Here is a 27,072-nt window from a genome sequence, read left to right as displayed (position 1 = left end):
TATATGTTCACACGTTTATATCTTTATATTAAATTCTTATCCATAAGACCACTGAATATAAAAGGGTCTTGGAAGTAACTAACCATTTATTTTATCCGTGGATTTAATTTCACTCCTCAAGTCACCAGCTACTTGAGGTTGGTGTGTTTAAAGGACATTAAATGAAGCTACTGATATCGAGAAAAAATTTTTTTTTTCTTTTTAAGAATGAGAACATATTCCCCAATACAGCATTCAGAATGGTGTCCTGAAGTGAAGAGACGTCCTCTGGCACTTAGTAGTCTTTTTTCCTTTCTCCTTTTGTTCTTGTATTCTTTGCCTCTATTCCTTTTCTCCCATAATCCATTCATGAAACCATGTTTCTAAATTAGTAGAAGTTTCTTCATGTCATTATTTCTATGTTTAAAAGCCTTTTGTAGTTCAACATTTTCTAGAGAATTAAATCCAAATTACTTTGATTCTGTAGCCTTGTTCTTCATCTCTGCCATCAATAAGCCCAAGCCGCCATAATCTCTCATGGCAATATACTGAAAATTATTCCACTCTTGTACACCATGTACCCCTGCAAAATCCATTTTTCACACTTTCCACCTTATCAGTTACCTATAGCTGTATTTAAGCTTCCTAACAAATAAGCACGGATCCTAGTGGCTTAAACCATTAAATATTTATTTACTTCACAAATCTGTGGGTTAATTGGGCAGTTCTATGAGGCCCACCTGAGGAGGTCTGCTGCTATGCGGAGGGCTCAGCAGGATTTGAGCTGTGAAAATCAGAAAATCAGCTGGGCTGTTTTGCTGATCTTGCCTGGGCTCTTATGTCTGACTGGTGGCCAGGTAAACAGGATGGGCCTCAGTAGAGACTGCTGCTCTGCTCCACATTTCCTCATTCAGCAGATGATCCCAGGCATTTTCTCCTGGTGGAAGAAAAGAAAACAGCAGCATGCTAGCACTTTTTCTGCTTTGGTCCAGTTGGTCAAAGTGAGCTGCATGAAAGTCTCCTCATAGAAAGCCACTAGCACAAGGGTGTGGATTTAGGGAGCTATGAAAAATTAGGGGGTTGGGGAATGAATGCTCTCAATCTACTACAAAGAGCTAATCCTTAGCATGTTCTAATAGGGTCTCTGGCTCAGAGCCCCTTCACACACTGTTCTTTCCCAATAGTTCCCTGGTTATCCCTTCCTTTGATGTACCCATTTAGCTTTGTTGACTCTTACTCCTCATGAATCACAGAACAGACATAAATTTGTGCAGGAAAACTGATCTGTCAGTCTAAACCAGAATTCTTCATCATAACCCCCCATAACATCATATCCTTGTCACAGAACATCCGACGTGAGTAGAATCATTAATGTGATTATTTGATTATTTTATATATCCATACTGCACTAGCCTTTTGAAGAATGGGAACTTTGAAGCAGAAAAACCTAGTTTGTGGTATTGGGCATGGCACTTATTAAATGGCCAATAAACATTTGCTGAATAATATTACTTCAGCTAATTGAATTTTCCTAATTGTTGTTTCTGCCTGCAAAAATCCTATCCATTCTTTCAGATTTTAAATGTACTTCTAAATGGGGAAGCTACCATCTGTTATTCCATGTACTTAATACAATGTTTTTTTTTCTTTTTGCCTATTCTCTTAGACTTTAAGTTAGACTTTGTTCTTGAGTCCCTGTTCTCCCAGCAATGAGTCCTTGAGTAAATAGCACAGTCGAAAGGGAAAGAAGTAGGAAATTTGTTGTCATTCCTGACACCACACCCTCTGCATGTTATTGTAGTCTTTGAAATAGGAGAATTAGTGCATAAATTGATATTATAAATTAGGGATATGCTACCATGTATTTCCCAACGTAGTATCAGATATAATCAATAGAACGTTAGATTTAGAAACTGAAGATGTGGTACAGATGAGCTGTGGTTCCCAGCATGGGTTATTTTACCACTTAAGACTTCAGTCTTACAACATTTAGAGAGAAGATACAGTCAGATGAGTTCTAATATCTTTTCTAGCTTTAAGAAAAATTTCCAAGCAATGTTTTGTATGCACAAATCACATTTCTTCTGTGTTCTAAGTGGTTGCGTATTTCTCTGATTGAAATTAACTCACTATGTGGCTTAAATTCCTAGCTTCTATACTAAATTGTGATTTCTTTTCTGCATAAGAACGACGTCTTCTTCCTGGTGCTTGGCTCAATTAGGTGCTGAAATTTTTTTTTTATTATCTCAGTGAAGACTTCCATCCAATTCTCATTTGTGCTTATACATTTCGGGTACATATTTTCAGAGAACTCCCTTGGGCATAGGCTATAGCCTTAGGTATAACTTAGACACGTTGGAAACTCCAACTGGGAGCTGTTAGCTCTCATTTATTAGTTCTTCCTTGAGCACAATAAAGTTATATAGAGTAGGAGCCTTGGCACGCAATTTGAGAAATAAATGCAAATCTAAAAATGCAAAAATATATAGAGAGTATTTTGCATTTGCAAACTTACCTTTTGGAATCCTATGCATTGAAGAGAGAGTAATCTTAAAATCAAACTTTATGATCTTTATTATATACTAAAGTGACATGGAAAATGTTAATTTCAGATTTAGAGAGTTTCAATTATTGAATCCATCCACCAATAACTACACTGAAGTAATGTCATAGAATCCCAAGGGTGTGCCAGAAGAAAAAAGAGTTCATTGTGGAAAAACTAATGGGCAATTTTCTGTTGCTGTTCCCGCTGGTGTTGCTATGATGGGTAACACCAAGTAAAATATCCTCTTCAAATGTTTAACCACACATTTTTACCCTAGGGAAATAGAATGGGCTGCATCTCTGTTAAACATGTTTGGGGGCTTGAGGATAAGTTCCCTTCTTTTCTGTTTTTTTCTATCATTGTTTTTATTTTTAATAAAAAATATTTTATACCTTTCATGCAAAAAAACAATTCAATTGTATCTTTTTTTTTTCATAATAATAACTTATGTTGGGAATTGAGTTAAATGGCTCTCTTGTGACCTCCATCATGTTATAATCCACAGGTCATTACAATTTTGGCTTCAGGGTGTTAGGTTAATGAATCCAATGCTCCTTGGTAAGACAGCCGTGTTCTAGTGATGCAAGCTGAGTGTGCACTATTTTTTAACCTGTCCAAAGTAATAATAATAATAAAGTGTTTGATGATGGTCAATCTTTGCTGCATGCATGGAAAGTTATGTTGATTTAGAAAAGTTTATAGTTTTACATGTGTTCTCCATTAACCATACTTTTATGTTAAGAAAATAAATTCTTTAGGAGGCCATCTTAGCATTGATTATACCAAGGTAATAAAGAGTTAAGAAATATGAAATCTCCTAGACCCTGAAAATAAAATCACAATGAGTGTTATTTCTCTAAACATATTGCACAATTTTTTGCAGATGTTTGGGATGAAATGCATCACGATGGAAAGCACTGCCATTTGTAATTCTACGGAGAATAGATTAGAACACCAAGTCAGCGAAGATTTTTCCATTTCATTCTGTACCTACTTCATGGACTCTTCCAGATTTTTAAAGGGCAATCAATGAATCTATTTTAACATATTATATTACAAAACCCAGGTTCCACTTTATAAAAGAAAAAATTACTTTTCAAAGATCTGTTTGTTTGAGGAAAAAGAAGAATTCATCATTCCCACTTTCAATTTGCTTCATCTTGACAATTTTAATTCCACTCTTTACCCCTGCAGGGTTAGCAGCTGATTAGACTAATACAATGCATAAAACCCATAAAAAGTTATTGCTGATTAATTTTTAACCTAGTCTCAAGTGGAGAACTTTGATAATTGTCCCTAGTGCATTAGAACTCAAATGTTTGTTCTAGAATATCGTTCAAAATCAAGATTGATGGATATATTATTTGTAACTCATTATCCTTAAGAATTTTAATTTGTAGAAATTATTTCACTTTCAAGTTCTGCCGATTCAGGATGCAGAAGTCATTTGGTTTTATGTGTTGATGGCATATTTTTTTTCTGCACTTCTTTCATGGTTGTTTCTGGGTTCAATTCTGCAAAGTTTTTACTTATGGTGTATTTCCTTGGCTTACTTCCCCTTTCTGTCTCCATGGATCACAGTGTTTGACAGAACTGCAGAGGAGAGAAAGCCTTACTACCAGATTTTCCACTTGAACTAAAGATTAAGTCAAGTTCAAATTGAAAATTCCTTAATCAAAGTTGTCAGCTTACATATGGTTGCTAGTTTAATATAGTCAAGTGGATGTATATCAAAGGTTGAAAAGAACCAATTTAGCATTCAGTTACATATGTGGAAAACACATTAGGTCACAGATAATTCTCATTTCTCTGAATGTGAAAATAATATAAAAATTAATATGAAGAACTACAATTTATTGAGTGCTAATTATAGCACCATTGTGCTGAATGCTTGCATTTCAAGGCAAGATTTGAGATAGTACAGTTATTTATATTTCATGGTAGTTTGGAGAGATAAAATTTCATGTTACTGTTCATATAATCAATGCTAAGCTTTAAGTTTTTTTAATGTGGAAATTAACATCAGATCCATTCCCCCTTTTCCTTCAAAACATGTATACCTAACCATCCTGCAATAGTGTTCATGTAGATTATAATTTTCAAATTCAAACTCATAACTCTGTATGAATCTGTGACCAATTCTCTCTGAGAGATTCTCTGAGTATAGTCTCTGTCAGGATACAAGCTCAAATCCCATTAGTTGTGCAATATAAGAAGTATCAAGCCCAGGCATTTATGTTAGTGTTCTCAGTATTGAAATAAGTGAAATTACTCTTCAGGGTTCTCCCTGAGTAAAACACAATAAGAAAAAACTTAAAATCAGTCCTCCATAACATTCATCTTCTGCACCCCTAATTGATCAGAAGGGCTTTGTAGTTTTGTCTTCTAAAAAAAACATATCCCTTTGGTATTGTGTCCCTCTAGTTCTCAGGCCATAGTGAAGAAGGTTGGGCTTGGTCTAGCACCATCATGGTAGTAAATTATGCATCATTTGATCCTGACACAAAGTTTATGAAGATAAATGCTTTTTCCACATTCTAATATCTTCTTCAGAGCCTCCAAATTCACTTCTCCCTATTCACCTAAATAAGTCACATCCAATAAACAGTAGCTGAGTCATTTTCAGGGTAAATCCAAACAGTAGGCCTTCAAAGGCATTGTCACTTATTCCTGAACAGGAATCATATGGGTGAGCCTTAGCCTGGTGATATATAAGAATTATATCTAAGGTGAGGAATATCATGTAATCTAGGGAGATTGCACATTGTTCTATTGAAAAGTGAAAAGAAAAAAAACTAGGCCCTCTTGTTAAATTTATTTTACCTCAAACTTTAAAGCTATTATTTTAGGGTGTGTTTTATAAAATGAATGGTTTGAAGGTATAATGGTACATTTATATTGCATATAAATAAATACACAAATACTAGGATAAAAATATTTGAGACTCCTGTTCTATAGCATTATAATTAAGCTAAAGTAAGTCCATGTGGAACATATGTGACCAACTATGACACTGCAAATCTATAGATGTCAATAATTCAATTATCAAAAATGACATAAGACTTCTGATTTCATATACCAATATTCAATCAGGAGTTTTTAAGAGACCTCGGGCTTTCTTTCATCAAGAAAAAATGCAGAATGTGATATTCTATCTAAATGCCTTTAATTATGAGAAAAAATAAAGGATTGGAATAGACTTTTCATACCTTAGACCCATATTTCCTAGCATGTGCTCCTGATGACATTAATTATTGTAGGGAAAGAGAGAGGTTCCTTATTTTTTTTTTCTTTTTACTAGAAGACTCCTTAAAGCTCCTAATATGCATTATGAATCTCTAAGTTGTAGAAAATATTTGCAGCCAAATTTCTTTGACCATAGTGTCATGCTTTTGAGAAGCATTTTATGGTTTTATTTTATTTTTATTTATGCTTATTTTATAAGCATTTTATTAGTTTGCAATTGAATGTACTTGGAAAGTGATGCTTATAGTAAATCGCTGTTTTCTGACAGGCATCCAATCCTCTATCCCTTAAGTTAATGCCAATAGCAGTTCAAACTCATTTCATTTTAACCCACTGTATCTCATCAACCTATATATAGGACATCTATAAAGTTTCTCAATTTGAGTTTTTATGGGTATTCCGTGTATAGGATGAGTGTCCATAATAGGTTAAGTTAGATTTTCTCAACAGTCAAGGCATTTTCTTTTCTTTACTACCTCATTTCTCTTGCATTCAACAAGCGCATCTTAAGTTCTTTCCACTTATCCAGCATTGTGTTCTAGGTACAAGGAGAAAATAGTAAAACTCTATGTTTGTTCACACTGAATTAGTGCAGTGAGATAAATAGACACTATACACAAAATACTTGTAATAGTTTCAAATGAGAAATTACAAATAAGTATTACAGGTATATTGTCCTCAGCTTTTTGGGTTAAGGAAACATTGTAGAGGTGATGTTTCTGCTAAGATATAAAGCAAGAGTTGGAAATGGACATTTGAAGAGTAGAAAGAGAGAGAATTAAATTTTAGAAAAAGAAATAGATGTGCAGATTTGGCAGAGATTTGAAAATTATCACCATTACAAAGGAGAATGCCATGTGGTTGGATCAAGGTGAAGAGAGCAATGTGTACGAGGTGCCAGAATTAAATGGGAACTAGATTACACAGGACTTTGAAGGTTACATCAAGGCTTTTGGACATTAATCAAGAGTGACTGAAAATTATGAACAAGTTTTACATAGAAAGTGGCAAGATCAGAGTTATATTTGAAATCACTTTGGATGTTGTGTAGTTGGCAAATTGAAGGAAGAAAAAAAAAAAAGACATTTCCAAATTCCTCTAGATAAACCCAACAAGGACAGCAATTGTTTCCCTTTACTAAGTTACCTCAAACACCTCCAATATGCTTAGTATATGAAATAATTCCATAAACTTTTGCTGAATAAAGAAATCAAATTATCTATCCAGTTAAGACCCAATTTTAGCATTTCAGGAAAAAGATGTTGATGCATTGGACACAATGTGTAGAAAGCCCTAGATGTCCCCTCCAAAACACATGCTTAAATCTAATTGCACTGTCATCATTATAGTTGGAACTGGGACCTTTAAGAGATAATTAGGTCATGACAATTCTACCCTCATGAAGGGATTAAGAGCAGGAGTGAGCTTTCTTGAACATCTATGTTCTCTTGCTCTCTCTCTCTCTCTCTCTCTCTCTCTCTCTCTCTCTCTCACACACACACACACACACACATGCTCTCTTACCACGTGATGCCCTCAGCCATGTTATGATGCAGCTAGAGGCCCTTACTTTGATCTTGGGCTTTCTAGAACCCTAAGCCAAATTCATTTCTATTGTTTATAATTGAACCGTCTGTACTATACTGTTAAAGCAGAACATTTACACTTGGAGAAGCCACAGAAATCTGTGCTTGTGAATGTTGAAGGATTACTGGTTAGAAGAAATCTTTTAAATTTATTCTCAATATACTTTTTGTTATGGTAACTTACTTGATCCTCCATTATTTTCTGAAATATATGTATTTTCTGAAATATATGTGAGTCTTTTGATAGAATCAGATTTAAGCCAGAAATTTACAGGGTACAGATTTTGCAGGTGTGAAAAATTACTAGCAGGGATCAGGCATCCGAGGCAGCTTTCTACTTTGCCTATGAACCTGAATAGCAGTGTTTAGTCACTTTTCACTTCCTGGTTCATTAAAAATGTATAGTCACTTCATAATTCCTACTTCATTTGAACTTCATGTCAAAATTAAAACAAACAACCAAAAAGCTTCACATTTGAGTATTTCCTTTATTACATTAAATCTATATAGTTTTGACAAACCATCTAATTATGGTTCCTAATACATATTTATGTTTCTTCTAGGGTTTATGCAAAACTAAGTGAAATTTTAAATGATGTTGAAAATAAAAATGATTTAAGTGTCTGCTTTGGGTTGTATTGTGTCTTTTTCCCATTCGTATGTTGAAGTCCTAACCTCCAGTACCTACAAATGTGACATTATTTGGAAATGGTGTCTTTATAGAAGAAATCAAATTGAATGAGGACAACAGAGTATGGCCTAATCCAGTACAAGTAGTGTCCTTACAAACGGGGAAATTTAAGGATAGGCACATGTCCAATGAACATTATGAAGACTATCTACAAACCAAAGAGAGAGCTCTGGAACAGATCCTTCCTTTGTATCCCTGAAAAGGAATCAGCCCTATTGACACCTTAATTTCAGATTTCAGAACTATGAGTCCTTACATTTGAAACAGCTGTAGGACTTTGTTAAGACAGCTTTCCCAAAGGAATGCAAAGCTTATAACACCAGCGAACTTTGTAAGATTCTAGCTGTTGTTACTTGTTCTTTATTCTAGTTGAATCCACTAAATTGAGCAACTGAATAGAGTGAATACTCTATTGTTGGCAAAGATATAAAAATTATATTTTAAATACCTTGAGGTTGGAGAATTGTAGAAAGCAGGGTTCATTGGGATTTGTTTTAAAAATCTGAAAGAACATGAATTTCATATTGAGAAACCAGTTATTTGCATGGGCTAGAATAAGTATTATTGGCAAAGTCACCTGAGTATTAGTTTGAGATAGTGCAAATGTCATAGGAATCCTCAGCAGTTTGCTTTTCCCAGAGGGGTTTACTTCACTTTAGTTAGGAGTGCACCTGCTTTGTTTCCTTAGAAAGAAATCATTCTCTTCACCCAGACTGAGTCACCATTTTTAAGTGTATGATAGAAGTGCTGACATAATTACTGGCAATTATTGGACTGCAATTATGAAAGTAAGCATTTAATTATTTCTTGATTTTTTTCCTTTAGAATTTGATGACATAAAAATAAAATAATATTAATACACAAGGATTTGAGACTAATATTTCACTTGTTTTCAGATGCTATACTTTAATTTTAAAATTAGTGTCAACACAGAAGCATAGAAATCTCATCCCAAAGTTAGAATTCTTTGGTTTTTGAAATAGTAATATATTAGTCACTATTTATTATTTTTGGGAAATAGAACTCAGAAAAAAAAATGTATTATAGGTATTTATAGATTTCTAGATAGCCCAGAATAACAGTTCATATCATAGAGATTGTTAACACAATTGAAAATGTAATTCTTATTTTTATAGATGGGAATTGGTCTTTGTTGCATGGTTTGTTGGTTGGTTTTATGGTGCTTGGAATTGAATCTCGAGGGCCTCACACATGTAGGTAAGTGCCCTGCCACTGAGCACCAGCCAAGGAAATGCTTCATAGAATAATTTGAAACTAAGTCAAAGTGAAAAGGATGTGCATGCCTACGCACATGTGCACATGCTAAAGAAACAGTATGAACCAAAGAGCCAAGACAGTGTGAGAACATTTTAAGTGACGGTCAGTGGACATGTCTGACTAGGACATAGAATGTGATATTGATGAGACTTGAGTTACATTAGAATGATTGTGGTAGGAGATATTGTTGCAGGTTTCAAAGGCCAGAGTATAGGTGCACCTGAGAAAGACAAATAATAAGGACCTTAGAAGGACTAGAGGCTGACAGCCTGGCTTCCCATCCCCACTCTACTAGGAAAACTTCAGAGTCAAGAATTCCCTTGATGAACTTTGTTCTTGTGGGTAGTTGTACCCAAGGGTATATTTTCCTATCTATAATCTCTAAAAGAGTTAGACTTTGAGAGTGAGTTCTTCAAAAGTGTTGAGAGCAGCATTTCCCAAAATATGTTCCATGGAATACTGCACCATAGACTATTAATAGGGGATATGAGGGGGAAATTTTACCCTAGTTTACTGTGTTTTTTAAATGCAAGTTAAAAACAAACTCTAAGACTTCCTCTACTTCAGGACTCCTCAAAACCTCTATTATGAGCACCGTGAATATCAGAGAAATACTGGGAGCTGCAAGATCTTTCCCAAGCACTTTTGACCAAATCATTTTGTCAGGAAACTCACTTTGAGACATGTAGACCTGGATGTATTTTATTCAGTATTTTCCAGCTCTCTTTTTTTCTCAAGCTAAATGTCACGTTATACTTATATAATACTGTGCAGAAATAACTCAGTAATAAGAACAAATACATGAAAGAACAGCACGACTTTCTTCCTATATTCTCCCTTCCTCTCATCTTTCTTTATTTCTTTCTTTCTTTTACTTTCCTTTCTTTTCTCCTTTTTTCCATACTCCCCCTTTTAACTCAGAGGTTGTTTCAGTAGACATTTTTGCTTTCATTTAAAATAAAAAAAATACCAGTGAATTGAATTTCAATTAATAACAATATTCCATATTCTTGGGAAAATTAAAAATCTTTGGGCCAGGATGGCTAAATTATCTCATTTCCAGTTTGTAAGTTCTAGTAATCTAAGACTCCATATTTTTTTGAAAATATGTGAGGGTTTAAGGTGGTGGCATGCATCAAATTCTTTCCTAAAACAGGGATATTGAATATGCTTTTACCTTTAACATTAAGTGTTGATTGCCTCACAGCTATTTAATAGATGATGACTGCAATGGATGCAGGAGGAGGGCATGCATGTGTCCTTTGCAAAGACATGGAGAAGGACTCTGCTGCTGCATTACCACCACCCACCTTCATTTATGTTTGGGAAAAAGCCCTTACAAATGTTTCCAATTCTTATTCTGCATTTGTTTCATGCCAATACATCCCAGGAATGTTCTTATCTCATCCACCATGATTTTCTGTCCCCCTCCCAACATTCCTCCTCTGCCCTTCATCGCTGTTGTATGATTAGCCCGCTTCATTCTCCCTCTGGATACATGTTCCACCTTGCCCTCCTCACCCCAACCCCACCTTTGTAGCAGTTTCTTCAGTGCCTAGAGGTGGTCTTGTTTCTTATTGAACTTGTTTATGTTTCCCACTTTTGATTTATAATTTTTATTTGCCTTGCAGTAAATAAGGGACATGTTTGGCCTCCCTATGTTTATGAGAGTCACTACAAAGAAACATCAACATTATGTGTATAAAGGGTTCAGATTGTTTTTATAAAGCCATCCTTTTTGTGAAACCTGCCTTTTCAAATTGTAAGCTAAAAAGACCATTTGGAATTCTGCATTCTTGTGGTCTGACATGCTTCTTGACATGCGAGCAGGCAGAAGGATGCAGGAGTGGGAATGTTGGGCAGAGCTGGGAGGCAACCTAAAACATGGCTCATGTATCCCCTACCCAAGAACTTCTGACACTACCTAAGCCCTGTGTCCCTTCCTGTCTCTGGTGTCTTCCTCAAAAGAACACCCATTCCTATCAATGCACAACTACTTCACATAGAGTTGTTTATAAAGTCACAGGATGACTGAAAATGCCTATTTCACAAGCATAAAATACTCTTAGTGATTGAGATATAAAAGAGTCAGCTTTAAGTGTTTCATTAAAATCACTGCAAATACTATGCATAACAATTCACAAAGAACTCATGAAGCTGCTTGTCTAATAAATGAGGTTCATCTATAGTAAATGGCTTGGTGCAACCAAAGTGGCTCTAATCAAATTGGGGACAGATGAGTTTTGTAGATGTAGCTTATTTCATTAATTTACTACTGTTTAGGGTTCATAGTCAATTGCCAATTGATATTATTTGTGACAACACCAAATAAAATAAGTAAGGGAGAATAAGTTGGGTGATATATTGCAGAGATAAATCACACCCCGGCATGTGGGGAGATGAAACCCTCCAGCAGAAGCACTTAGCACACTTCATTTGATTCTCATTCGTCAGCCTCAGTGCCGGTGGCTCAAAAAGAATGCAAAGGTAAATGAACACCAAAATATGATTTGCAGCACTGGAAAACAGTCCTACCCAAATAAATCAAGGTTCCACTTCATTTCAGGCACTGGTTTATTCATAATACAGGGCTTTTACAATCAAGTCCTGCCATTGTAAACAAACCCCAACAAACACACACCTGCATTAAGCGACAGGCATGATACTATGTGTGCTTATGGAACTAAAGAGGTTTAAAAATAACTGCAGCTATTCCGTGGATTGAAAAAGGAAACAGGCAGCACAATTTAAAAGACATTGAGCAATACTGTTGTTGCAGTCAGTGGACATTATTAGGGCAGGAGAAGCCACATCCACTTTCAGAACATGTAGATTTAAAGTGTTTAACCAGACTGTATAGGTAGCCTTCTTAAAACTCTTTAGAAGACTACCATGAGGATCCATTCTATGTCTGAAATTTCTAGAATTAAACTAGAATAAGAGATAAAAGAGAAAAGAGAGGTTTTTTTTTTGTGTGTGTGTGTGAGAGAGAGAGAGAGAGAGAGAGAGAGAGAGAGAGAGAGAGAAAGGTCTAATAAATGAAGTGCCCTATAAAATTGTTTAATTGCCCAGCTACTTGGGAGGCTGAGGTGGGAGGATCACTTGAGCCCAGGAATTCAAGAGCAGCCTGGGCAACATGGTGAGACCCTGACTCCAAAGCAAACAAACAAAGCAATTCCAAAAATCAAACACAAAAATGGTTTAATTTAATTTTCATTTTAGGCTTAATAGATTACCATCTTGCTATTGGAGAACTTTTCATCTGATATACACTAAAGATAATACAAAACTGAAGTGTTTCTATCATAAACATCTTTCTTTAGCTAGATACAGATGGTCACATCTTATAAACATAATTCTATGTTGATTTATTTTTATTAATAATGGACTTAAAAGAAGAAAGGAATAATTGAAAACAAATGAAAACTTAAAATCATAGAATTTTAGAATTGAAATTAACTTGCTTAGAGATCATTTAGATATTTCATTTCTAAATTTCACACACACAAAAAGAAATCTTTGGAGGTGAAAAAAATGAGTTAGCCAAGATCACACCATGGGTTAATGAAAGGATCGGACTCCAGGCTTCACATCTGATGAATTCTGTTAGTCCACCCATCTTAAGAACTTCAAACTCTTAGGAAAGTTCAAGCACATACATGTTGAAATCTTCTACAGGTTTACTGTAATATGTAACACAAGAGATAAACCTTCTTACAAATCCTGAGTGTGCATGGGATTGTCACACATGTGTATTTCCTGGGCTTCTTATAAGCATATGCATCATGGATTTCATAGGCTTCCTATATGTATCATGTTTTTTTTTTCAATTTTAACTTTTCTGCTTTTCTTATAACTTATAGCAATGTTTTATTTGGCTTTGTTATATTCAAACAATGGTTTCAAGAAGTATTTAGTGTGGTTTCGAACAGGGAAGAGGCCTCCCCGATATTATTTTAAGCATTGTTGCACCAAAATGTCTTTTGTTTCCCTCCTTCTTAATTGTGTCCTGAGAAAGACACACAGAATTGATTGGTTGTCTACTTAGTGCCAAGCCTTCAAAGGTTATGCATGGACTGTGTTTCCTCTAACAAGCTGCAAAACAACTGCCTTGAGAAGCATTGAAAGCCAAGTTGCAAAGTGTTTTAAATCTTTCCTGTAGATAATGTAACTTTTCCTCCAAGTATTTGTACTGCAGATACTGCTTATATTATTGAAAGTTAATATTTCATCCCTAGTTGCAGAGGTATTACAAATTACCAAACCCATGCAACCATGCTGCCTGAAGTTAAGATTATACATTTTCAAGGTTTAAATAGGTGTTTGCCTAAGAGCAGCGTTCTCCGTAGAAAACAAATTTTCAGAAGGAAAGCAGAAACAGTTGGGTTTTCATTCTATTACCATTGAAATTGTTCTTCTTTTCGTTAATGATTGAATAAATCAGAATTTCAGTGGTGTATTCTCAGCATTTTCTTCTATTTATTCCATCTGTTATGGGAAAGCACCAACATCTTGAGAAATAACCCACTTTATAGTCAAAAAGTATAGTCTGCAAATTTAAGCTGTTTATTGTGGGATAAAAATAACCATAAAACAAACAAGCTCTCCTTGAATAGTTGTGCCCCTGGTTGGAGAGCTCTTCCATACCCTTGAAGGGGTTTGGCTATAAAACACCCTGAAAAACAATTTCTCACAGTCCCAGCTCGTATGTAGGAAGCTGTTTCTTTCATTCTGATTAGCTTGACTACAGGTTTGCCTGGGGATTAAATAAACTAGCTCACTTCCAAAACCCTTTCCAGGGGGAAAAGTTCTCCTATCCTTTGTCATTTTAGTAGGAACCCTTGACACCCAGGCAAGGTGACTGGGGTGAGTTGGGGATTTGGGTACCAGGTGGAAGCAGGGAGATTTACTTGGCCGGAACTGAGCACAAAAATAAAAACCAAAAGAACATGCAGGCTTCCTGTGGCACTCCTGGTGCATGTTTTCCCTACCTGTTACAAGTCGTTTATTTTTATGACACATTTAACAAAAGTGACCTATAGGAAGGGTTTTTATCTGGGCTGTGGTGAACTAAGAAAGGAACTTGGAATTATAGTACTTGAGGTAACCATCAAGGAAATAAAAGAAATGCTTCTACAAGAAGAGATAAGTTCTTGCAAAACAACTTTTTAAGCAAAATAATATAATAATAGCATGAAAGGAAAAAAATAATCTAGTTGAGCACTCTCTCCAACTATAATTGATTCAACAAATATACATTTAACCCTGAGCCACATGCAAGCTTTGCTCCTTTGTCTTTTCAGCATTCAAATACTACCATTGCTATAAATATCTGTAGGTCAAAGCTTATATTTTAGTAATAATATATTCCATCGACTCACGTTAAATATTCTCCCCCAATTTACAATCTTTAAGCATGTTAGGTATCTTGAAAGACAGAGAGGCTGGCATAACAAATTCTTCTCTTTCTTGCATTTATCTGATGGGAAAGCTTGAGGGGAATTTCTGAGTTTTCCTTCCAAACATGCTTGTAGATTATTTCCTTGTTTGGCGAGGGAATGGAATTTACCATCACTTGGGAAAATTCTGAAGTCAAGCTGTGAAATTGAACAAAATTTTCATCAGCAAAAATTGAGTTTGAAAAACATGTGTTTCCCCTTTGGTAACAGGAGGATGCAAGGTAGATAGGAAGCAGGATTGGAGAGTTTAAGCCTTCATTATTCTTTCCTATGTAACTGTTCAGGAGCAAGGAAAAAAAAATTGGACAGAATGCCAGCTGCAGTGCCCAAAGCCAAATCTTTATGAGAAGAGTGATAGAACTCAGAGCAGCAAACCAGGTGTCTGCCCCTTGATCTTAACGCACAACATTTGTATACACAACTGCAAGGGAAAGACAAGTCAAGAGAGGACATCTGACAGGGAAACATGGAGAAAAATGGAAGGGATCTCAGAAGGTTGCAGAGCCTCATGGAGGGCTCACACAGGCACACAGAACAGTAAGTCCAAGGTTATATTTTCATAAAGGAAATAGTATAATTCACTATTTCCTAAAATCACCTGCGCTCAGCCCCAAGCATACTGTTTTGGGGGATAACAATGACCTAAGTTTTTATAGTACTTGATATAGTCTTGTTGATCTGATTTTATCCACACACATCTGTAAGGTAGGTTACAATTACTCAAGAAAAAAAAACACTGGAGAGTTTCAATCTGTTTCCCACAGGCCAGAACTAGGCACTGTGTTGCTATAATTACTTTACATCCCTGATTATAGCAGATTTACACAAAAAAAGTAAAATTTCACAGCCTTATCATTCTGTGAATAAATGTAAAAGAGTTATCTGGCTTGCAGCGGAGAAAAACATCTTTTTGTAAGAATCAATATTATGAACCTCAGCTTAATATATAGAAAACAAGGACGAGTGCTCTTTCCAAAAATCACCGCCTTAGGGTCAGTTCAGTCTGTCCCTGTTATATAAACATACAGTAACTTTCATATCTCACTGCTCAAACATATTGTTCATGACTATCCTTTTCCTCCTGGGTGCCGACATTACTCTGTAGATCTTACTCATGTGAGAGAGAAAATCAACAATATTACCATCATTACCATAAAAAAGCATTTAGTAAGGACTCAATCTGTGTACCTATTGTTGTTTTGCTAAGTGGGCTACCAGACGTGGTTCCTGTCCACTGGGATCTTAAAGACAAAGGAGAGCAACTGAAAGGACATACAGACAACTAAACAAGCAATGAGACTTGCACACAGGCACATATGTGCTAACTCCTATTTGCATATGGAAATGTTGACTTTGTAGATTCAAGTTAATGATGTTTTGCTTTTGTCAATCCATTATGAGTTGTCAGCTATTAAAATCTGGCCCCAAGTGGTATCTCAGTGCAGTGACTTGCCTGATACTGTTGTTCTGTTGTGTAGGTTAAGATCTCAGTGCTTCGATTAAGCTTCGGGGAATTCATAAATGCATTCAGGGTCACTGATGTTTCAAGAAATAGCTTAGCCAAACATCATTCTTTTTTTGTAAATTTTTGAAAAGTTTAGTTAAAGAATTACTAAACAAAACATTTGTGGCCTCTTTTCATAAAGAAGAGTTCAAAGAAACTTTTTGAGCTGAAATTATAGATTAAAACAATTTCTATTTTCAATTCAGAAGACTTGAGACAAATATTTCTTCCCTAATTTTTTGGTGTTTAGTGCAGTGAAAAGACATATTCCCACTGTATTATTTTGTCAAATATATTAGTATCGTGACATTATTTGATGGATAAAAATAGGTGAAAATGAGAAAACAGAAGATTCTCAGTTATTACTTACTTTGCATAGTAGCTAATATATATTTTTTTGTTCCTCAGTACTTATACAAGACTAAAAAGGGCTAGTGGTTACATATACATCATCTCATTTAACATTCATAATTGTTGTATGGGAAAGAAAATATTTTATCACATACCACACCCCGTGTACTAATGAGAAACCTCCAATCAAGGCCACGTAATGAGTAAGAATTAGAAACAACATTCAAATCAAATTATGTTTGACCTCAAAGCCTATTTAATCTCCACCTCCCCATCCACTCTGCAGAATAATTCTAAAAGCGTCCATCTTTACATTTTCATTAAAATGTCTTATTTCCCTTGTCTTTAATGTTCTTTCCTCAGAGAAGGTATGTCTCCTGGAATAGTAAGCACTGGCAGGCCAGAGTGTGTCATAAAACTCTTCCCCTTCCTTCAGGTTGGCTCAACCCATCTCTTCCTCCAGTTTCTGCTACACCCTGAAGTCTAGCAAAGGTCCTCACTGGGAGCACACAGGTGAATCTCAGTGTCCTACTCAGGCCTCACAAGGTCTCCCTGACACCAGAGTATGGGACCTCTGTTCTGTTTTATGTATGCAAATTGACAATAGGAGAGCAGGAGCAAACAGGGGAAATTATCTTCCTGTCATCTTCCAGGTGAGCAGTACTGAGATGCATTCATCCATCTTCTTAGAAATCTGGCAGAAGCAAAATCACTTGCTTATGATGGTGGCTGATGCATTAGTTTTTCCTTTGGATTCCCCCTCCTTCTCTGTTTGATCTCAATGTCTCTCACTCCTGCTCCTTGTGTTCATGTTCCTAGTAAGTAATCTGCATTCAGGTGTTTTTCCCCACATTCTGCATGCAGGGTACTTAAAGCCAAGAAGCAGGAATTGCATTGTATTTATTATTATATATCTATTTCTTATGAATTTATCTGATAGAGAATATGTACATTCAATCATGATACATCAGATTTTATTTTTTTGTAGTTTTGTATTGCCTAATCCAATTTTTTATTAAGGGGCGTTAAGAAATGGTTATTTTTTTCACAGTTAAGAAATGGTAATGATGCTTAGTTGTTGCCATGGATGTGTTGCCTTGGAGGCTGGGAAATTGGATAGGGCTGATTCCATTATGGTCATTTCTAGGGGTGTTAAGTGGGCACACACATCCAGAAATAGCAACTTTTAATTTCCTTGATATCAAAATCAATGTAACTAGAGCTATTGTTTTCTAATTGTAAAAGCCATATTGCTATTACTGAAATTTGTAATATAATTTCTATCACGGATTTCTTTTCCTCTTAGCAGAATGTGAATGCTATAGTAGATTCCTTGATTTTTTTTGATATGGATAATTATTTTTAAGACCCCGGAAAGCTCATATTCCAAATTAAAATAAGCCTAGCTTATTGGTCCATATCCAATTTGTCATCAGATAGATATCACTCTTTAAAAGTAGAATCATAATTAGGATTAATTAAAACAATTTAAGAAGGTCTTGGAAGGGAAGCTAAACACTAAAAAGCAGTTGAAATTGAAACCTTTTTCTCTGTTACTTCCTGATCAATGTTTGAACGCCTGTGGGCTTTCTGGCAATAAAGTGTTCTGGTGTCAAGGATTAAAACTGGGCTCCCTTCAAGTGCAATAAATCCACTTAAAAATATGTAAATGTGTTTCACTTACTACTGACCTGGAGGTGAAAAGTTCTATATCAAATTACTAACAGCCCGAGATACCCATTCTTCTATTCTGATTCTAATTAAAGAGCTGAGAAATTAGCTATGTAGGAATGTTCATTTATATTACAGTGAAAAAGTATGGAAGATTTACTAAGTGTTGTTCACCACACAAAACTGAAACTATGGAAAACAAGGAAAAGGAGACTGCCATGTTCCTTCCAAATAGACATGCTTTTCCAAATTTATTCCTCCTTATAAAATTTTCTCTACAATCATAGAACATATTGCTTCATGTTGATCCTTTATAAAAATCTTTTCTAATTGGGGTTTCTGAAACTCAGAGTTCCAATTATATGTCTGTCAATCATATGCTAGAGTAATTCTAAATGTTGTGGTGCATATGTTGCTACTACACCCTCAAACTGGCAAAGGTCCATCATTGCTCAGCACAGATGATATAAGCTCCAATATCTAAGCATCCTGGTTACTTTGTCAAGCTTCTACCTCAAATTAATATGGCTGCTAGGAATAGTAAATGAAAATTCCTTGTTAAAAATAAAGTGCCTTCTAAGTGCATTGTGGCATAATAGGCAATCTCATTTCCACTTATTTCCTGTTCTACTAGAAACTCTGTGAGGCCAGAAACATCTTTACTGTGTTTTTTTATATACATCAAGCAAACAGTGTTTTATTAATTGAACAAGACTTATATCTCAGGGCATTGTTTATTTGCCTTTCATATTTTATGGGTTTGAAGAAAAACACAAATCTCACATAAGGTTACTATGGATAACTAAAGGAATAAGGGAAATATGAACAAGCTAAGGCTAAATCCCCTCTATTTCAAGCTTATGCATACAGTTGTGTGGGTGATAATGCAAAACTCTTGGAGCCTCGGGTATATTACAGCTAATATCAATGATGTTTCCTCCTCTCAGGAGAGATTCAGAGCAACACCTGCTGACGTTTATAACCTTGGTAGATTTAGACTAGTTCCTTAACCTACTGATTCATGAATAGAGTACAATATGTTTCTTTAAAGGCCAGTTGAGGATCACGTTACATTCATTCCTTCCCAGCACTGTTTGCAAGTATGAATTTTGTTTGCATCTGACTTTTCCCCTGGAATATACACCCATCATGAACAGAGGGAATAAGCAGTTTTTCCTAACACAATAGTGTTATTTTGGTTATGTGCTGACTCTCAAAAATTATTTTAAGGAATGAATAAATGAATACATCAATGAAGTCATATAAAGTACCTTGCACAAACTAGGGCTAAATAAATAATAGTGCTTTCTCATCTCCCATCTATTGTTTATTAAAGGTAAAACATTTCTAGGGAAATATCATTAAAAATGTTTATAATTATTTAAACTTATCTATATGCTTCTTTAGAGTTCTAAGAAAATAAGAAGACAATCTCCCATCCAAGTACTAATCAGGCCCGACCCTGCTTAGCTTCCGAGATCAGACGAGATCAGGCACGTTCAGGGTGATAAACTGACACTAGGATTGCTGTATGTATACACATGGATGTATAACCAATGTGATCCTACAATTTGTACATGTGGAAAAATGAGAATTCATACCCTATTTGAATCAAATGTATGATATGTCAAGATCATTGTATTGTCTTGAGCAACTAATAAAAAAGAAAGAAAATAAGAAGACAAGATTATATATCAGAACAATAAATTGCTTAATACCCTGATTAAACAAGAAGTTTTAGTCCTTCCAAACATTGTCTTTGTAATTGAGCAGATCTGGTTTTGAAACCATGTTCTTTTTTTTTTAATTTTATTTTTTTTATTGGTTGTTCACAACATTACAAAGCTCTTGACATATCATATTTCATACATTAGATTGAAGTGGGTTATGAACTCCCAATTTTACCCCAAATGCAGATTGCAGAATCACGTCGGTTATGTTTCTTAACTGGAAAGGTCTGAATTCTACTGTAGTTAATAACACCTGTCACCATTACTTACCTCATATGTAAGTTTGACATAAGGGTAAATACAACACTTCACCTACTGTGCAGAGGTTTCCAAACTGTGACTCCATAGAGCTCTAAATACTCATGAGTTGAGTCAATGAATTGTTACTTCTAATATTTTAAAAGACTTCACCAAAGCCAAAACAAACCAAACAAATGCAAACCAACAACAACAACAACAATAAAATCAGGGAACACACAACAGAAAAATACTGATAACACTTATATGCTAACAGAATTTTTATATTTTTCCTCTCAAAATTTTTTTCTCCAATCTTTCTTACTTTTTATTACTTACCTATATAACTTCGAGACAATAACTAACATATCATAAAAATGAATATTTAATTACATAAAGTAGGATACATTGATGTCTCATTCTGCAAGATAATGGCCTTAGCACTTGTCTAGGTCCACTCTTCCTAGATAAGTTGAAAGGCACTGTTCTCCACAAAAATGAACAATGTGTTTATAATTTCAATTATAAATGCCATCTACTTTAAATATAAAACTAGCTTGGTTATCCAGGGAGTAACCTCCGGAAGACTATCATCAAGTTGGAGAGAAAACCCATACACCTAAAGATTAACAAGTAACAGCATAAGAAGTGATATTAAATATGAGTGAACCACAAGGAATGGTACTAGAATTTAGCAGAAAAAGGTAACATTGTAGAGCAGGATAACCAGGAAAGGCTTTCTGAGGATGGGTTTCAGTTGTGCTCAGAAATTTGCTGATAATTTTAGAAAAGTGAATGATTGAAACTGAGGGGGGGATCCAACATGGCGGCCGGCGAGGAACCAGCGATTTCAATATCTCCACATTAACGAGATAAGAAAGACCCATTAAAACAGCTACATTCTACCTACGGAGGAACTTCTAGCAAAATCCCGTTAAAAGGAGACCTGCTGGGAATTAGTAAGTTTATTAGAAGTGACAGTTTGTCCCAGACAAGTGAATCTTGGCCGGCCACGAGGGAGCAGAGGTCCAATCCCGCGGCCAGAGGCCGGGAGCAGCGCGGCAAGAAGTGTCCCCGCCCGACCCGGCAGACAGCCCCCACCATCCCGGCTCTCCTGGGGGCCCACTGAGAGCCGGGATGGCTCTTAGCCACGCGGCCACAGCTGCCCGGCTCTGCAGGCAGCCCCCGGTGGCCCGGCTCGGCGAGAAGGATCCCTGCCCGGCTGGCAGACGGCCCCCGCCTTCCCGGCTCTGCTAAAGGCCCCGCCCACGCAGCAAACGGCTCCCCCCCCCCAGATGACGTGAAGGGAATCTAACCAAGCCTTTATGAAATAGCGAACTGGGAACAAAAACCAGATTGTGTCAGACCAGAGACAAGCCAGTTCCACCCCTCCCTTCGGACACTCCGGCAAGGAGCCAGGGGCCCGCCATAGCAGAGAGGGGAAGTCACCAAAGTTCTGCCAAGAGATTCCTTCCCAGCGGAATCTACTTTATCAGGTGTGTGACTCCCACCAACACCAGATACAAACAACCGGGGAACTTCAAAATCTCTCCGTGGGCGTGACCATAAGGGCCAAAGGACACTCGACTCCCAACTCCCCCTACTGCCAGAGACGTGGGCATGACTGTAGGGGCAGAGGGAAGCAGAGAAGACTCCCCACCCCCAACTCCCCCAACTGCCAACTGAGAGGGCTTGAAGGTAGGGGCGGAGGGAAACAGAGGAGACTCCAGACCCCCAACTCCGCCTATCGCCAGCGGAGTGGTCGTGATTGTAGGGGCTGAGGGAAGCAGAGGGGATCCTCGACCCCCAACTCCTATTACCACCAGCAGCGACACCAATGGTCTTAGCCTCCAGATTCTGAAGGTGTGCCCACAAAAGGGGTCTGGAAAAATTAAACAATTGACTCCCAGACCACAGCTCCACAGCACTGGGGCTTAGATGAATGACAGCGAGAGTGCTCAGTCGTTAGGGAAATAGAGCACTCGGTGGGGCTGAAAGTGTAACCAAATCCTTGAGGAACTGCCTCCGGTGAGCAGGACCTGGCTGGCTGGCAGGAGGAAGGGGAGGAGGGGCCGTAGAAGTGAAACGGCTCTGGACCAACAGGATTGAGAGACTCCCAGGAGCCGCCTTACAGGGATTGCTGTTGACACATTGAGGGCAAAACTCAGCCCGGAGGGCACAGCTTTGCCTATGGGAAGAGAAGAAAATGGATCTCTAAGACCTAATTTTATTTCTTATTTCATTTTATTTTTTTCTCTCCCTTTTTCCTCTCTCTCTCCCCTTCCAAGTTTTATTGTTCTTTCCATTCTCCTCTATGCTATCTATCTCCCTCTCCTTCTTTCTTTTCAAGAGCACCTTCCTTCCCCTTCCCCCCAACTTTCATCCCAAGCATTATGTCCTACATTTCGTGTAACTGTCTAAATGCAAATAGGTGAATGTTTCGAGGCCATCTATAGTGCTCCTAAATACCTAACTTCTACCAACACCCTGATCCAATCGACGGTTAGTATCCCCCTTCAGTAGAGCAATCTTCTAAAGTAGCCAGGACATACTAACCCTTATACCTGCATAGCACCTAACCTAAAGTCCTAAGAACAAAAAACAAACCACTATATGCATACAAAATCTGGAAGCCCTTTATAAATTGAATGAATCAGCTCTAAAGTACAATAAAGCCCAACATCTATAGGCATAATCTCCCACCACAAAGGAGAGACAACAGAGATAAACAAAGCCAAAACAAATGTATAGAAGAAAGCAGTTACAAAGCAGTCAAACAGAGCTGGAAAGTAACGTGAACAACATGAAAAAACAAGGGAAAAAAGGATTACAGATAATGCAGGACAACTTAAATTTACAGGAGGACCTAGAAGCATCAGAAACATGGACAGGGAAAGAAATCAAGGCATACCTAACTCAGATGGAACGGAATTTTAGAGAAGACATGAGACAGCAAATCCAAGAATTGAAAGTATATTTTGAAAACGAGCTAAACAAACAAATTCAAACTGCAAAGAATGAGTTTTACCAGGAGATAGAGATCTTAAAAAAAAACTAAACAGTAATTTTAGAAATGCAAGAAACCATAAACCAGATTAAAAATGCTAACGAGAATATTACAAATAGACTAGATCAAGTAGAAGTCAGAACATCAGATAATGAAGACAAAGTTTATCAACTTGAAAAGAGTATAGTCAACACTGAAAAGATGCTTAAATCTCACGAGCAATCTATCCAAGAGTTATGGGATCTCGTCAAAAAACCAAATTTGAGAGTCATTGGGATAGAAGAAGGCACAGAGGTTCAAACCAAAGGAATGCACAACTTATTAAATGAAATAATCCTAGAAAACTTCCCAGAGATGAAAGATGGAATGGATTGCCAAATCCTGGAAGCCTACAGGACCCCAAACATCCAAATCTGTAATAGACCAACTCCAAGACATATAATTATGAAGATAGCCAACGTACAGAACAAGGAGAGAATATTAAAAGCTACGAGGGAAAAGAGGCAGATTACATTCAGGGGTAAACCAATTAGGTTAACAGCTGGTTTTTCATCACAGACTTTGAAAGCGAGAAGATCCTGGAACAATGTATTTCCAACTCTGAAAAATAATGGTCTCCAACCAAGAATACTGTATCCAGCAAAATTAAGCTTCAGATTTGATAATCAAATTAAAATCTTTCACGATAAACAAAAGCTAAAAGAATTCGCAGCCAGAAAACCAGCACTGCAAAGCATTTTGGGCAAAATTCTACAAGAAGAGGAATGGAAAAATAGTGCCCAAAACCAACAGCGGGAGTTATCTCAGTAAATGGGGAGGAAAAAAACCTAAAAGTAAAAACTAGCCAAACTAAAATAAATAAATAAATAAACATGACTGGAAGTACAAATCATATTTCAATTGTAACCTTAAATGTTAATGGACTAAACTCACCAATCAAGAGACACAGGCTAGTAACCTGGATCAAAAAAAACAAACCCAACAATATGCTGCCTTCAGGAGACTCATATGATAGGAAAAGACATACACAGGCTGAAGGTGAAAGGTTGGGAAAAATCATACCACTCACATGGAAGCAAGCAGGAGTGGCCATACTCATATGGAATAAAATCAACTTCAAACCTAAGTTAATCAAAAGGGATAAAGAAGGACACTATATCCTGTTAAATGGAACTATCCACCAACAAGACATAACAATTATCAAATTATATGCACCAAATAATGGTGCAGCAATGATCATAAAACAAACTCTCCTCAAGTTCAAGAGTCAAATTGACCACAACACAATAATTATGGGTGACTTCAACACACCACTCTCACCATTAGACAGATCCTCCAGACAAAAGCTGAATAAAGAAACTATAGAACTCAATGACACAATCAATAACCTAGACTTAACCAACATATATAGAATATATCAACCATCATCAAGTGGATACATGTTCTTCTCAGCAGCACATGGATCTTACTCAAAGAGATCACATATTATGCCATAGGGCAACTCTTAGTAAATATAAAGGTGTGGAGATAATACCATGCACCATATCTGATCATAATGGAATGAAACTGGAAATCGATGATAAAAGAAGGAAGGAAAAATCCAGCATCACATGGAAAATGAACAATATGTTACTGAATGATCAATGGGTTACAGAAGACATAAAGGAGGAAATCAAATAATTCTTAGAGATAAACGACAATTCAGACACAACATACCAGAATCTATGGGACACAATGAAAGCAGTTCTAAGAGGGAAATTCATTTCCTGGAGTTCATTCCTCAAAAAAAGAAAAAACCAACAAATTGATAAAACTAAAAGTTGGTTCTTTGAAAGAATAAATAAGATCGACAGACCATTAGCCATGCTAACGAAGAGAAGAAGAGAGAAAAATCAAATTACTAACATACGGGATGAAAAAGGCAATATCACAACAGACACTACAGAAATACAGAAGATAATTAGAAAGTATTTTGAAACCCTATATTCCAATAAAATAGAAGACAGTGAAGACATCGATAAATTTCTTAAGTCATATGAGCTGCCCAGATTGAGTCAGGAAGACACACACAATTTAAACAGACCAATAACAAAGGAAGAAATAGAAGAAGCCATTAAAAGACTACCAACCAAGAAAAGCCCTGGACAGGATGGGTATACAGCGGAGTTTTACAAAACCTTCAAAGAAGAATTAATACCAATACTTTTCAAGCTATTTCAAGAAATAGAAAAAGAAGCTCTTCCAAATTCATTCTATGAGGCCAACATCACCCTGATCCCAAAACCAGACAAAGACACTTCAAAGAAAGAAAACTACAGACCAATAACTCTAATGAACATAGATGCAAAAATCCTCAATAAAATCCTGGCGAATCGAATACAAAAGCAGATCAAAAAAATTGTGCACCATGATCAAGTGGGATTCATCCCTGGGATGCAAGGTTGGTTCAATATAAGGAAATCAATAAATGTTATTCACCACATCAATAGACTTAAAGATAAGAACCATATGATCGTCTCGATACATGCAGAAAAAGCATTCAACAAAGTACAGCATCCCTTTATGTTCAAAACACTAGAAAAACTTGGGATAACAGGAACTTACCTCAACATTGTAAAAGCTATATATGCTAAGCCTCAGGCTAGCATCATTCTAAATGGAGAAAAACTGAAGGCATTCCCGCTAAAATCTGGAACAAGACAGGGATGCCCTCTCTCACCACTTCTATTTAATTTAGTCCTTGAAATACTAGCCAGAGCAATTAGACAGACAAAAGAAATTAAAGGCATAAAAATAGTAAAAGAAGAACTTAAAATATCACTATTTGCGGATGATATGATACTATACCTAGAAGACCCAAAAGGGTCTACAAAGAAACTACTAGAACTAATAAATGAATTCAGCAAAGTGGCAGGATATAAAATCAACACGCATAAATCAAAGGCATTCCTGTATATCAGCAACAAAATTTCTGAAATGGAAATGAGGAAAACCACCCATTCACAATATCCTCAAAAAAAAAAAAATAAAATACTTGGGAATCAACCTAACAAAAGAGGTGAAAGATTTATACAATGAAAACTACAGAACCCTAAAGAGAGAGATAGAAGAAGATCTTAGAAGATGGAAAAACGTACCCTGTTCATGGATAGGCAGAACCAACATCATCAAAATCGCAATATTACCCAAAGTTCTCTACAGGTTCAACGCAATGCCAATCAAAATCCCAATGGCATTTCTTGTAGAAATAGATAAAGCAATCATGAAATTCATATGGAAAAACAAAAGACCCAGAATAGCAAAAGCAATTCTAAGCAGGAAGTGTGAATCAGGCGGTATAGCGATACCAGATTTCAAACTATATTACAGAGCAATAGTAACAAAAACAGCATGGTACTGGTACCAAAACAGGCAGGTGGACCAATGGTATAGAATAGAGGACACAGAGACCAATCCACAAAATTACAACTTTCTTATATTTGATAAAGGCGCTAAAAGCATGCAATGGAGGAAGGATAGCATCTTCAACAAATAGTGCTGGGAAAACTGGAAATCCATATGCAACAAAATGAAGCTGAACCCCTTTCTCTCGCCATGCACAAAAGTCAATTCAAAATGGATCAAGGAGCTTGATATCAAATCAGAGACTCTGCACCTGATAGAAGAAAAAGTTGGTTCTGATCTACATATTGTGGGGTCGGGCTCCAAATTCCTTAATATGACACCCATAGCCCAAGAGTTATATACAAGAATAAACAAATGGGACTTACTTAAACTAAAAAGTTTTT

This window comes from Spermophilus citellus (genome assembly GCF_964194105.1).
Source record: "Spermophilus citellus genome assembly, chromosome: 9".
NCBI classification, from domain to species: Eukaryota; Metazoa; Chordata; class Mammalia; order Rodentia; family Sciuridae; genus Spermophilus; species Spermophilus citellus.
Note: the sequence above shows the minus strand (reverse complement) of the source record.